Source organism: Electrophorus electricus, chromosome 1, assembly GCF_041902795.1.
Source record: "Electrophorus electricus isolate QZ-2024a chromosome 1, ASM4190279v1, whole genome shotgun sequence".
NCBI lineage: Eukaryota > Metazoa > Chordata > Actinopteri > Gymnotiformes > Gymnotidae > Electrophorus > Electrophorus electricus.
In genome coordinates this window covers 19,635,111-19,636,220 of record NC_137497.1, presented here as the reverse complement: position 1 = coordinate 19,636,220, position 1,110 = coordinate 19,635,111, and positions in this window count along the sequence as shown.

Genomic DNA, 1,110 nt, shown 5'->3' with positions numbered 1-1,110 from the left:
GTATAAACACACACACACACGCACACAGAGGGAGATATGGTATAAACACACACAGAGGGAGCTATGGTATAACACACATACACAGAGGGAGATATTGTATAAACTTGCACACATAGGTAGATATGTTATAAACACACACACAGAGGGCGATTTGCTAATCGTAACAAGACAAGGCTTGTTCTTCTACTCTTGTGATGTAATGGCACTTAAAAATTCTCATACTGGCTTGGTTCTTTCTAAAGAGAAAAAAGGTGCAACCAGATTATTGTTCAGATAGAAACAGACAGTGTGTGTACAGGTGAACTCCAGTGAAGAAACAGAGAGTGTGTGTACAGGTGTATTTATAGTAATAACATTGCTTATTATGATGAGCTACAGTGATGAAAACTGCAGTAGTGAAACAAGAGATAAAGTGAGTGTTTTAACATAAATTAATGTTATCTGCTGTTCTGTAAACTCTGGACATCCTGATGAAGACAGAACCAGACATTCTTCCTGAAGACTTGCAGACTGAACCCAGTAAAGGTAACACTGTCCTCATGTTTCGTAGATATTGCTGTAATCTCGTGTGTTTCTCTCTGTTAGTAATTATGACCTTCAGTAAGATTCATAAAACCAACCATACGGCCAGATTCAGAAAACCAATCATGTAAACTTAAGGTCAAATTCACATGCCAGAATGCCTAGATCTGCAAGACTTATTAAAAGTCCACATTCCTGGAATACTGGATTTTAACCTTTCCTGTACAAATTGTTCGCTTTGCACTGCAACAAGACCAAACTCAAATAAGGAAAATATTCTTTATTAATTCTCATGAATCCAACAAGATATTTGATTGTGTGGACTATGAATCCACAGTGCCCCTTAGTGACTGTAAAAGGTTCTTCAACCTGAACTGTTCTGAGTCCCTCTTTATAAATGTATGTTAACTTTCCCTGTTTTTGAAAGGCTCTGAGCTCGAGCAGAGATGGAGTCCCAGTATGGTGAATGCAGTTTACCTATGAATTAACCTGTCATTGCTGTATTCGCATATTAACCTTTATACTTGCTATTATGTGATTACCTCTTCATTTCAAGTATAATAGACAGAGGAACACTATTTGATCTAT